Source organism: Felis catus, chromosome B3 (genome assembly GCF_018350175.1).
Source record: "Felis catus isolate Fca126 chromosome B3, F.catus_Fca126_mat1.0, whole genome shotgun sequence".
Lineage (NCBI taxonomy): Eukaryota > Metazoa > Chordata > Mammalia > Carnivora > Felidae > Felis > Felis catus.
Genome location: NC_058373.1, coordinates 107,223,218 through 107,236,458, shown reverse-complemented (window position 1 = coordinate 107,236,458; position 13,241 = coordinate 107,223,218). Strand labels below are relative to the sequence as shown.

The window sequence follows — 13,241 nt, the reverse complement described above, 5'->3', positions numbered from 1 at the left end:
TACAGAAAAGCTATTTATACTTATGTATAGATACACTTTCTAAAAATATTCTCTCTGTGGATGTATTCCTATTACTTGTATTTGAACTGAGCAGATGCCTAAAGAGTCTATGAGGAATAGTAAATGGAACGTAGAATTTAGGCATCAGGAAATCTGGATTCTAATTAGCTTTTAGATTTGGGAGATATCAGTTGACCCTCTGAAACCTATTTTTTTCCCCCAGTGAAATGGGTATGGTGGGTATCCTTATATTTGAGATCCATGTAGCTATAAGAAAAGAACAAGGGTTTAAAAAAAAAAAAAAGAACATTTCCTTCCCCCCACCACCACCCAGGTTAAGAAGATCAAATCAATTACAGAACGAAAATACACTGGGGCCTGCCAAGAACTACAAATGTTAAGATAAAATAATTGATACTGAGTTAACAACCTGTAACATACTAGGATTAGAGGTGTAGAGCTGGGTGAGACATGTGTGGTTTTTTTCTTCCACCTTCTCCACCTGTATCTACTTTGCTCCCCACTGGTTCTCCCCTTCTCTTAGGTATTGCCCTACCTCCCCAAGTGCCTTAAGTGGTCCTCCTGGGGTGGGTGGTTAACACTTTAAGATGTGATGAGCCCAGCCCCCACCCCCAGAATTTTGCTTCCCCCCCACCTCCACCTCTCCTCAGGAATTTGCATTTTAAGGAAGGCTTTTAAAGATACAAAAGAACCAAGTTGTGATCATGAATGATAATTTTCAGATTAATAAAACTGAGCAAGGTGTTCCCTTTTTCTAAGAGCAGCAGACAAGTGTGTGTGTGTGTGTGTGTGTGTGTTCATTTGGGGGACAGGGAAAGAAGGACAGATGAGCAGAGGAAAAGAGAGAATGTCTCCAGTTCCCTTCTTTGCTCCACTTCCCTACTGGATATCAAGGACCAGAGAGTGGAATTTGAGCTATTGGGTCCTCTGAAAAATATTAACAGCATAGTTTTTCCCATGCGCATCTTATCCAGAGTCTAGGACATTTTCTTCAGGAGGATTCCTGTGTTGAAAAGTCATTAGCTATAATGAAACCATAAAAATTAGCCAGAGAAAAACAAAGGTTGTTCCGGGTTTCTCTGTTTTGTTTTGCTTTTTAAGATGTGAGCTATATAGGAGATGTGCCAAAAGAAAACCCAAAATACACATTTGGTTGAAATTAGGGAATTTAATACAAGTTTGTGTTCATTTTTATTTATTTAATAAGTACTTTCTTACTGTGTTCTTTAAAAGATGGATGGATGGCCTTGGATATCTTGGTAGAGATGTATTACTCATTCCCTGGCAAATTTATTTTATTAGCATTTAATGGGGAAAAAAAAAAGATTAATGAAATCTTGCCCCTGCATGAATAAAGTGATCAAGTATCCTATCCTAAACATCCCTGATAGATTTTTCCAAAATCTCTCCAATGAATACACACTAGTTCTAAGAATACATACAATCTTACCTAATAAGAGTCCCTTATTCTTTTTTTTTTAAGTTTTATTTATTTATTTTGAGAGAGAACATGCACGTGTGAGTGCAGGGGGACAGAGAGGGAGAGAGAAAATCCCAAACAGGCTCCACTGAGCCCTGGGACCGACACAGGGCTCCATCTCACGACTGTGAGATCATGACCTGAGCCGAAATCAAAAGTCAGACACTTAACCAACTGAGCCACCCAAGGCACCCAAAGAGTCCCTTACTTCTAGTCTCACTATACAGTCATACTCTAATACCTTAACAAACATGAATCTGTCTTTCCAAGAACAAGCACAGATTTTCATATCAGGTAGCAAATTGATAGTATTGTAATACAGAGCTCCTAGTATGAGTGAAGCTGTAGTAATACAGAATTTGTGCTTTTTTCGGGGAGGGATAAATTAGGCTAAAACCTGTATTTATTTTAAATGGTGCATATTGACAATATAAGTTAAATGTATGAACAAGATTGGGTCCCTATGTAAAGTATCTAAGGTGAAAGTCTATCAAACACTTTTAATTCCTTAGAAGTACTCTCAAATATAATAGCTATTGAAATATTAAATACAAAGTATCTCTCTGTTTATCAAAGCAGATCCCCAGATTAAGCCTACAAGAAAATATTTTCTAAGCTATTATATGGTCTATAAATGAAACGTCCTTTAAATTTTTTTCTATAATCCAAAATTGTTCATTAATTCACACTAACATACCTCCTTTCAGGCTTTCTTGGGTTTCTCCATGAAAACTGTTAGATGTGTCTGTAAAACATGGAAATTTTTAGAAAGAAAAGGAAATAGGTGCAACCTTTGATATACGATCCTAAATATTACTTTATATGCCCGATAATCATATTACCTTACATGCATACTCCCCAGAGGTCTGGGGTAAACAGAAGTCATAGATGCCCCCCATTTCTTTTCACAAATAAAGAATACGCCAATGTTCAGTGGAGATTTGCTCTTCCCAGTGACAATTTGATGAAGCCCAAATCTTGGCAATGACAATGCACCTGTTATAAACATAAGACCAGGCTTGTGATTTGGGCCCAAGTTCCTGTACCTGAAGCCGAAACTGTGCTAAAGGACCACTTTCAGCCTCTGGAAACATCAGGAACCCTGAAAAGCTCCCAAAGCTCTGTTTGGTTGAATCAGTTTACTTCATTTAAAGCAAACCCCAGCATCCATAGGCCAAGTGCCAGGTACATTACTGGGATTCAAAGATGGACCGGTCAGGGGCGCCTGGGTGGCGCAGTCGGTTAAGCGTCTGACTTCAGCCAGGTCACGGTCTCACGGTCCGCGAGTTCGAGCCCCGCGTTGGGCTCTGGGCTGATGGCTCAGAGCCTGGAGCCTGCTTCCGATTCTGTGTCTCCCTCTCTCTCTGCCCCTCCCCTGTTCATGCTGTGTCTCTCTCTGTCTCAAAAATAAATAAACGTTAAAAAAAAAAAAAAAAAAAAAAAAAAAGATGGACCGGTCAGTCTTTAACGTCTAAGAACTGAATTAAGTGGATTGATACGGACATACAAACTATCCATGCAAAAGTACTACAAAAGAGGTATGTATAGCATGTCCACTAGGAATACTGCATTTTAAAAATATATTTTAAGAGTACTCTGGCAGGGCAGAGACAAAGGATATGCTAGGTGTGTGATACAGCTTTTATAGTAAGGATTTTAGACTTCAAAGGCAATGGTAATCATGAAAAGCATTATTTTTTTTAACTCACTCTTTTTATTATTGCAAAATAGATTATTTCCTATAGAAAACAAAACAGAAGACACAAAATCACACATAATCCCATCACCTGGAGATAATAATAGCCAACATTAAGTATGTATTTACTACTTAAGTACTCTTCAAAATGCTTTTACATGTGTTACTTCCTTTTTTCATTAAAACAACCCTGTGAAGTATGTATAATTCCAATCCCTGTTTTGCAGACAAGGATACTGAAACACAGTGGATGTGAGTAATTGTCCTAAATGTTCATAGCAAGTAAGTAGCTGAGCTACCTCCAAAGATGACCTTCCCTTTTCAAAGTTATTTATTTATTTTTATTTTTCTCACATATGCTTCACACCCAGCATAGAGCCCAACATGGGGCTTGAACTCACAACCCTGAGATCAAGAGTTGCATGCTTTACTGACTGAGCCAGCCAGGCACCCCTTAAAATTGTACGGATTTTTTTTTTAATTTTTATTGTTTATTTATTTTATTGTTTTTAAAAATTACATCCAAATTAGTTAGCATCTAGTGCAACAATGATTTCAGGAGTAGATTCCTTAGTGCCCCTTACCCAATTAGCCCATCCCCCCTCCCAGAACCCCTCCTGTAACCCTCAGTTTGTTCTCCATATTTATGAGTCTCTTCTGTTTTGTCCCCCTCCCTGTTTTTATATTATTTTTGTTTCCCTTCCCTTATGTTCATCTGTTTTGTCTCTTAAAGTCTTCATATGAGTTAAGTCATATGAATTTTGTCTTTCTCTGACTAATTTCACTATTTATTTTTTTAATGTTTATTTATTTTTGAGAGAGACAATGCAAGCAGGGAGACACAGAATCCGAAGCAGGCTCCAAGCTCTGAGCGGTCAGCACAGGGCCCGATGTGGGGCTCAAACTCACGAACTGTGAGCTCACGACCTGAGATGAAGTTGGACACTTAACTGACTGAGCCACCCAGGAACCCCTATAAGAATTCTTTATATATTCTGGATATTAAGCTCTTTTCAGATATATGATTGGCAAATATTTTCTCCCATTCCATAGACTGCCTTTTCATTCTGAAGATTATGTTCTTTGATGAACAAAAGGGTTTTTTCCTTTTTTAATTATAGTTGACACACAATGTTACATTAGTTTCAGGTTTACAACATAGTGATTCGACAACTGTATACATTATGCTATGCTCAGAAGCATAGCCACCATCTGTCACGATGCAACGTTATTATAGTACCATTCACTGTATTCCCTGTGCTATAACTCTCAGATGAACACAAGTTTTTAAGTTTGATATAGTCCCATTTGTCTATTTTTGCTTTTGCAGCCTGTACTTTTGGCAGTATATCCAAGAATTCATGCCACATTCAATATCATGAAGATTGTCTCCTTTCTTTTAGGAGTTTTATAGTTTAGGGTCTTATATTTAGGCTTTGAATACATTGGATTAATTTTTGCGTAAGAATCTACTTTCATTTTTTTGCATGTGGATATTCAATTTTCCCAGCACTATTTGATGAAGACGCTGCCCTTTCCCCGTTGAGCAAAGCTTGCTCTTATAATATACATTTAAAGAGAGGCATTGTAAGGAATTGGCTGACTTGATTATAGAGATTAGCAAGTCCCAAGATCAGCAGTGTGACCCAGCAAGCTGGAGAGCCAGGGAGCCAATGGTTTAGGCCTCTGAGCACCTATCATACTTTATTCCATTATGTATACATATCAATTAGTATACAGGCCAGTCTGCTGTTCCAGAGACTCAAAATTACAATGACTTCAATAAGACAGAAGTTTATTTCTCTCACATAACAATCCAGAGGCGAGTGGTGTAGGCTGATGAGGCAGTTCTGCCTCATCAGCTCATCCAGGATCCCAGGCTGGTAGTTGGTCTCTGTGACCTTCAACACTGATTTCCAATCCCTGTTATTTCCCAGCCCACAGGAGGAAAAAGAAAAAAAAAAAGGTCTGGAATAGGAGCTTCCTCTCTAAGAAACAATCAAGCTATTTCTTATAACACTTCTTACATGTAATTGACCCAAACCTACTCACATGCCCAATACTTAACTTCAAGGGAAACATAGTCTCTAGGCGAGTGGCCATATGCCCCACTAAAAGTGAAATAATCCAGGGCGCCTGGGTGGCTCAGTCGGTTAAGCGTCTGACTTCAGCCCAGGTCACCATCTCACGATCCGTGAGTTCGAGCCCCACGTCGGGCTCTGGGCTGATGGCTCAGAGCCTGGAGCCTGCTTCCGATTCTGTGTCTCCCTCTCTCTCTGACCCTCCCCCATTCATGCTCTGTCTCTGTCTCAAAAGTAAAATAAACGTTCAAAAAAAAAAATAAAATAAAATAAATAAAAGTGAAATAATCCTATTCCTAAAAGAAGGGGACAGTAGACACTGGCAGTCAGTTACTGGCACCTGCCACTATATTTAGCCCACTTTCTTGAAGTCTATGGACTTCCCCTTCTACATAACAGAATGGAAGTAGTTATATAAATGAGTCCGAAAATGCCACTTTTCCACTACACATCTGTAGACCCACTTCCAATCAGAATGATAAATATCATCTTTAAATTATCATCTCGGGGCGCCTGGGTGGCTCAGGTGATTGAGCGCCCAACTTCGGCTCAGGTCATGATCTCATAGTTCATGAGATCGAGCCCTGCATCGGGCTCTGTGCTGACAGCTTAGAGCCTGGAGCCTGCTTTGGATTCTGTGCCTCCCACTCTCTCTGCTCCTCCTCCACTCATGCTCTCTCTCTCTCGCTCCTTCAAAAATAAATAAAAACATTTAAAAATTTTTTAAATGATCATCTCCTGTCTCCTTACAAAGTTTGAGACAATGCTAAATAAGTAGGCAAGTAAGTAAATAAAGTTTGAGACAATGTACAACTCCTGGTTTAAAATACAACTTGAAAGTGTTCATTTTTTAGTGTCCAGATTCATTAGTAATCAAAGAAATGTAAGCTCCTTGAGGGCAAGGACAGTGTCTTACCATTGTCATCAGAAGAACATCTGCATATATAGGTGTTTAGATAATAAATGTTGCATGAATGAATAAGATACAAGCTTTTAATATGAAATACTATTATCGCCTATTAAATTACTAAAGATTTAAAATAATGGTAATGTCGGGGCACATGGCTGGCTCAGTTGGTGGAGTGTGCCACTCTTGATCTTGGGGTGAGTTTGAGCCCCACATTAGGTGTAGAGATTTAAGAGTAAAATCTTAAAGTAAATAAGTAAACAAATAAAATAATATAAAGATGATGCTTAATGCTGATAAAGATGCAATAAGGCCAATAGTTTCACATATGACAGATGGAGGTATAAATTCCAGATGGAAGGGCAATTTGTCAAATTACAACTACAAAAAGAAACTAATATTTGTTGATCACAGGGGCAAGACAAAAAACAAAAACTATTTTGTTTATTTAACAAAAATTTGTTAATGCATTATCTTGATGAGGGTATGCTCTTTCATATATTACTGGTGGGAGTTCATTTGGAATGGCAATTGTGAAGACATTTTGGGAAGGCCTAGCACAATACTACTGACTTAGTACTTTCTCCCCCAGAGATTTGTTGTACAGATATATTTGCACATTTTGATACTCCTACATATAGGGGTACTTGATGCAGGCTTGTTTGTAGTGTCAAAAGACTAGAAAAAGCCTAGATGTCCATCATTGGAAGGAGGCAATTTTTTTGCAATTTTTAAAAATTTTTATTTATTTTTGAGAGAGAGAGAGAGAGCATGCACACAAGTGGGGGAGGGGCAGAGAGAGAGGGAGACAGGATCTGAAGCAGGCTCTGCAGTGACAGCAGAGAGCCTGAAGCGGGGCTCGAACCCACGAACCGTGAGATCACGACCTGAGCCGAAGTTGGACGTTTAACCAACTGAGCCACCCAGGTGCCCTACCATGCAGTTTTTAAAAAAATATATTGTTGGGACTCCTGGCTGGCTTATCCAGTAGAGCATGCGACTCAATCTCAGGGTGGTGAGCTCAAGGCTCAAGCCCCATGTTGCCTGTACAGTTTACTTTTTTTAAAAAAAGGTGTCCTCTGACTTCAGAAGTAGTTTAGTAGACAGTTAAATAGACCAAATATTAATTTAAAAATAAGTAAATAAATAATGAAAATCAAAGTACACAAGAGTATTTTCATCATACCATAATTTGGTAGGTTCTTTAAAAGTGGCAGAGGAAGATATATACATGTATGTAAAGAAAGGGAGAGACAGTCTGGAAAAGAAGAAACATGCTTGAAGGTAACTTGTGCATTTTCATATCCTTTTAAATTGTTTAATTCTTGCTATCATGTATCACTTTTACCAAAAAATAAAAAAAAAACTTTACATTAAAAAAATTTACAAAAAAAGGGGGGGTCACCCTGGTGGCTCAGTCTGAAGCATCCAAGTTCGGTTCAGGTCATGATCTCGCAGTTCCTGGGTTCCAGCCTCCCATCGGGCTCTGTGCTGACAGCTCAGAGCCTGGAGCCTGTTTCAGATTCGGTGTCTCCTTCTCTCTCTGCCCCTCCCCTGCTTGCGCTCTCTCTCTCAAAAATAAATAAATATTAAAGAAAAAAAATTTTAAAGTAAAAACAAAACCTTAAAAGTCACTATTCATACCCTTTGACTCTGTAATTCTCTTTGTAGCAACATATCCCCAAAAATAATGTGAGATACAAACAAAAATGTATGCCCACAATGCATCAAAAACTTGGAAATAACCTGGGACCAGTTGTGAAAAGTATAATTACTAAAATTTTCGATGATACTAGAAATGATCTAATGAAAAACCAAAAAGAAAAAAAAAGACAACAAGTACATATGACACAGTATTATCAGTTGTTGGCACTGAGAAGTAGCACTATGGATGTGTTCTTTTCTGCTTCTTTATACTTTTTTTTTTTAAATATGTCAGGGCTCTTTTGATTGCAAGTGACAGAAACCCCAATCAAACTAGTTTAATTTAAAGAATATTTATTGGCTCACTGAACCAGTTATAAGAACTGAGTGGAAACAGGGAGTCCTTTCCATCTCTGCTCTCTGTTCCTCTCTGTACATTGGGGTCACAGATCTGCCTTCTCCACAAGCCCTATGACTCTATTGCCAGCAGCTCCTGGATTCACATTTTCTAGTTTTGCCACTAGAGAAATAAAGAATGTTCCCCCAATTCTTTTTATGTGTGTGTGTGCAGTGGTGGGAAGGTGCATTGGGAGAAAACAGATGCATCAAAAATAATCCCAATGAAATATTCTCATTGGCCATTTTATTTTTTTTTAATTTTTTTTTAACGTTTATTTATTTTTGAGACAGAGAGAGACAGAGCATGAATGGGGGAGGGTCAGAAAGAGAGAGGGAGACACAGAATCTGAAACAGGCTCCAGGCTCTGAGCTGTCAGCACAGAGCCCGATGCGGGGCTTGAACTCACAAACCACGAGACCATGACCTGAGCCGAAGTCGGACGCTTAACCGACTGAGCCACCCAGGCGCCCCACTCATTGGCCATTTTAGATCACATGTCCAACAATTTCACAATCACAGTGGCCAGGGCAGTGGTACCCAGAGAATGGAATTGGCTAACTTGGGTCAGTTATCTACTCTTAAGCCAATCACCGTGGACAGAAAAGCAGGCTAATGAAAGAAGACAGATCCAAGGGGAGGTGACAGGGTCTGTTCTGCTTGAGTTGGGCGAAGTCAGCACAGCCTACATTCCTCATGCTGTAGCAGAAATTTTTTAAAAATTTTTTGATGTTTATTTATTTTTGAGAGAAAGAGAGAGACAGAGTGCAAGCAGGGGAGAGGCAGAGAGAGGGAAACAGAATCTGAAGCAGGCTCTAGGCTGTCAGCACAGAGCCCGACATGAACCACAAGATCATGACCTGAGTGGAAGTCAGACACTTAACTGACTGAGCACCGAGGTGCCCCTGTAGCAGAATTTAAAAAAATAAATAAATAAACACAGCAGTACAGGGGTGCCTGGGTGTCTCAGTTGGTTGGGCCTCTGACTCTTGATTTTGGCTTGGGTCATGGTCCCAGGGTCTGGGATTGAGCCCTGCGTTGGGTTCCATGCTAAGTGTGGGGCCTACTTGGGGTCCTCTCTCTCTCTCTCTCTTTCTCTTTGCCCCTCTCCCCAACTTGTGCTCTCTCTCTCTCTCAAAAAATAAAAATAGGGGCATCTGGATGTCTCAGTTGGTTAAGCATCTGACTCTCGATCTTGGCTTAGGTCATGATCTCACAGTTTGTAGGATCGAGCACCATCAGTGCTGCACTATCAGTGCAGAGCCTGCTTGGGGTTCTCTCTCTCTCTCTCTCTCTCTCTCTCTCTCTCTGTCCCTCCCCTGCTCAAGTACGCATGTGGGCGTACTCTCTCTCTCGAAATAAATAAACTTAAAAAAATAAAAATAATAAATAAATAAAAACAGCAGTGCCCACTAGGGCCAGATAGTTGGTGGGACATACCCAGAAAATAAAAGAGCTGCTGGGCCATCAAAATAACAACTGTCCATTGTGCTGTATTTTCTTTTCTTTCAAAACAATTTTTTGAAGTTTATTTATCCACCTTGAGAGGTGGGGAGGGGAAAAGGAGAGAGAGAGAGAGAGAGAGGGCAAGGCTCCATCCCACAAACTTCGAGATCATGACTTCAACAAAATCAAGAGTCTGACACTCAATGAACCGAGCCACCCAGATGCCCCTGTGAACATGTTTTACTTGGATAATCAGGAAACAAAACTTTTTTTATATTTATTTATTTTTGAGAGCAAGAGAGACAGAGCATGAGTAGGGGAGGGACAGAGAGAGAGGGAGACAGAATTCGAAATAGGTTCCAGGCTCTGAGCTGTCAGCAAAGAGCCCAATGCAGGGCTCGAATTCACAGACCATGAGATCATGGCCTGAGGTGAAGTCGGACACTTAACCGACTGAGCCACCCAGGTGACCCAGAAAAAAAATCTTTTTAATTGAAAGAAAAAAAAAAAAACCCAGCATTTCCTTTTCTTTTTCCTTCTTGCCCTGAGGTTTACTAGTGCCTCTGGAATACTTCCTTATAGGCTTTCTGATCATTTGAAGAAACAATTATATTCATCCTCTGATTACAACTTGAAATCAAACTTGCTCTCCTTTAAATGGCCTGGTAAAATAATTTTCTGAAACCCAGCACCTGGTTCGTTGGTTTTTTCCCCAAGACACCCTTCCATGGTTTGATTATTGGGGTGAGGCTCAGTTCTAAAGGCCCTGGTTTCCACATCTCTCCACCTCTCCCGAATTGGTCAAGTCTGAATTTATTGACCTTTACAGCACAATACAATATACCCTTGTTTGCTTTGGCCTGTCCTGATGAGTAAGGAGTCCAAAATCCTGTTTGATTTGCTAATTCTGTTGTATGTTTTAGTCACTTTCTGTACACATCACTAGACACCTTTCTTAATGACTCATTATTTCAATGTTCAGAAAAAAAGAGATTATATAACATATTCTACTTTCTTGTGATTTAAATGACTTCTTTCTGTAAAATTATGAGAGTATGGGTGCCAACCCATAATTGGAATACTTGTTACAAATTTATTTCTAAGTCTAGCAGAAGAAGCTACTATTCTATTAGATATAAGATATATATTAGATATATTAGGATATATATTAAAATTTTTTTTCAACGTTTATTTATTTTGGGACAGAGAGAGACAGAGCATGAACGGGGAAGGGGCAGAGAGAGAGGGAGACACAGAATCGGAAACAGGCTCCAGGCTCTGAGCCATCAGCCCAGAGCCCAACGCGGGGCTCGAACTCACGGACCGCGAGATCGTGACCTGGCTGAAGTCGGTCGCTTAACCGACTGCGCCACCCAGGCGCCCCAAAGGATATATATTAGATATAGGATAGAAATTATACAAAATTATAAAAGTTGAAGATGAAATTTTTACTTTTAACTGTGGCAAAATACACATAATATGAAGTCTGCTATTGTAACCATTTAAAAAAATGTTTTTCTGAAGGATAAAGAGGTGGGGGTGCCTTGGTGGCTCAGTTGGTTGATCCCAGGGTTGTAGGATTGAGCCCTGTGTCAGGCTCCTCAGTGACACGGCAGAGCCTGCTTGGGATTCTCTCGCTCCCTCTCTTTCTGTCTCTCCCCTGCTTTCACTTTCTCTTTCTTTAAGTTTTATTTATTTATTTGGGGTCAGGAGGGGCAAAGGAAGAGGGAGAGAGAGAGAATCTTAAGCAGGCTACACAACCAGCACAGAGTCTGACTCGGGGCTGGATCTGACTACTGTGAGATAATGACCTGAGCTGAAATCAAGAGTCAGACGCTTACCCAACTGAGCCACCAAGGTGCCCCACTGTAACCATTTTAAGTGTACCATTCGATAGTGTTAAGTACATTCACGTTGTTGAGCAACCGTTTCCAGTATTGTTTTCATCTTGCAAAACTGAAACTCTATACCCATTAAACAACAACTTGCCAGTCCTCCCTTCCCTGAGCTCCTGGAAACCACCCTTTTATTTTCTGACTCCATGAATTTGACTCCTCTGGGTATTTCATATTAGTAGAATCATACACTATTGGCCCTTTTGTGTCTGACTTACTTCACTTACCACAATGTCCTCAAGTTTCATCCAAGTTGTAGCATGTGTCAGAATTTCATTCCTTTTTAAGGCTGAGTAATATTCTACTGTATGTATATACCACATTTTGCTCATCCATTCAAAAATGAACACTTGGGGGGCGCCTGGGTGGCTCAGTCGGTTGAGTGTCCGACTTCAGCCCAGGTCATGATCTCGCGGTCCGTGAGTTCGAGCCCCACATCAGGCTCTGGGCTGATGGCTTGGAGCCTGCTTCCGATTCTGTGTCTCCCTCTCTCTCTGCCCCTCCCCCGTTCATGTTCTGTCTCTCTCTGTCTCAAAAATAAATAAATGTAAAAAAAAAATTAAAAAAAAAATGAACACTTGGGTTACTTCTATCTTTTGGCTATTGTAAACAATGCTGCTAGGAGAATGGGTATACAGATGATCTCTTCAAGACTCTGCTTTTAATTCTTTGGAATATATACCCAGAAGTGGAATGCTGTTTATATGGTAATTCTTTTTTTAACTTTTTGAGGAACTGTTATACTATTTTATATAAAGGCTGCACTGTGTTATATTCCTACCAACAGTACACAAGTGTTCCAATTTCCCCACATCATCACCAATACTTGATTTTTTGTTTTTTGGTAGTGGCCATTCTAATGCATATGGGATGGAAAATAACTCTGTCCTTAGCCTTTCATATTGTGCATGAGGAACTGAGACCCAGCCACTTAAAAAACAATTGTTCAAGGTAATGCAAATCATTTGAGGGAGTAAAATGTAATGTTTAAAACATTGAGCTCTGGAGCTAAATTACCACTTTTTTTTAAAATCTTTTTTGTTTATTTATTTATTTTTGAGAGACAGAGACAGAGACAGAGAGAGAGAAAGAGTGTGTGTGAGCAGGGGAGGGGCTAGGAAAGAGGGAGAGCAAGAATCCAAGAAGGCTCTGCTCTGTCAGCATAGAACCTGACACGGGGCTCGAACTCACAAACCATGAGATCATCATGATCTGAACCAAAACAAAGAGTTGGACACATAACCAATTGAGCCAGCCAGTCACCCCTACATTACCACTTTTTAATCCTGGCTCTGCCACTAACTGGCTATGCAACCTTGGGCAAGTTACTTAACTTCTCCGTGTCAGTTTCCTTATCTCTAAAGCAAGTATAATTTAAGAGAACTTACCTCATAGAGTTATTGTGGTAAGGACTAAATGAGATACAGTTAAAATGCATCTTAAAGATGGCCACAGATTGTTTGACATTCCTCCCATGGAAAGGTGGGATCTAATTCCCTTCCCCTTAAACCCGCACTGACCAAAGGCACTCACCTGTCACTAATGAAACACAGTTGAAGTGATGCTTCTTGCCTTCCAACTCTGGGTCAGAAGAAGGCTTTCAACTTCTGCCTTGGTCTGTCTCCAGGACCACTTTCTCCAAGAAAAGCCACTTGCCACGTAAGAAGTATGACT

General features: G+C 40.0%; 1 long non-coding RNA gene across 1 annotated transcript in view; it reads right to left on the bottom strand.

Moving 5' to 3' along the window:
- The window catches only part of LOC123386105, a 24,869-nt gene extending 11,628 nt beyond the window's left edge, over window positions 1–13,241 (bottom strand). Inside the window, exons 1-2 of the long non-coding RNA XR_006599666.1 lie at window positions 13,101–13,241; window positions 2,199–2,246 (exon numbers count right to left, since the gene is read on the bottom strand). This is a non-coding gene — a long non-coding RNA (uncharacterized LOC123386105). The remainder of the gene's footprint in view (window positions 1–2,198; window positions 2,247–13,100) is intronic.